Raw genomic sequence first — 292 nt, 5'->3', positions numbered from 1 at the left:
ACGAACGCTAATTAATTGACTTGTGCAATCGAAGCGGTTACCATGACGACCCAGATTTTTAAAAGGTTTCCTACGTGATAAATACCAAATGGACAATAGCCTCAACAGACATTTAATATCTGGTTTTATGTCATTCTGATATTGTTTACTGATGCATGGCAACGTAGGTGAAGTTAATGAAAGAGAGAGATTAATGAGAAATATTGCAAGAGATTCATTAATTAGGTTGGTGACTGGATTTGCAGTGAAATGTGAGAGGAAAGGATGAAAAATTATGGGGGAAAAAGGGGAT

The sequence above is a fragment of the Penaeus monodon genome, chromosome 25 (assembly GCF_015228065.2).
Source record: "Penaeus monodon isolate SGIC_2016 chromosome 25, NSTDA_Pmon_1, whole genome shotgun sequence".
In the NCBI taxonomy this organism is placed as follows: Eukaryota; Metazoa; Arthropoda; class Malacostraca; order Decapoda; family Penaeidae; genus Penaeus; species Penaeus monodon.
The sequence above is the reverse complement of the archived record's forward strand: the minus strand, read 5'-3'. Positions refer to the sequence as shown.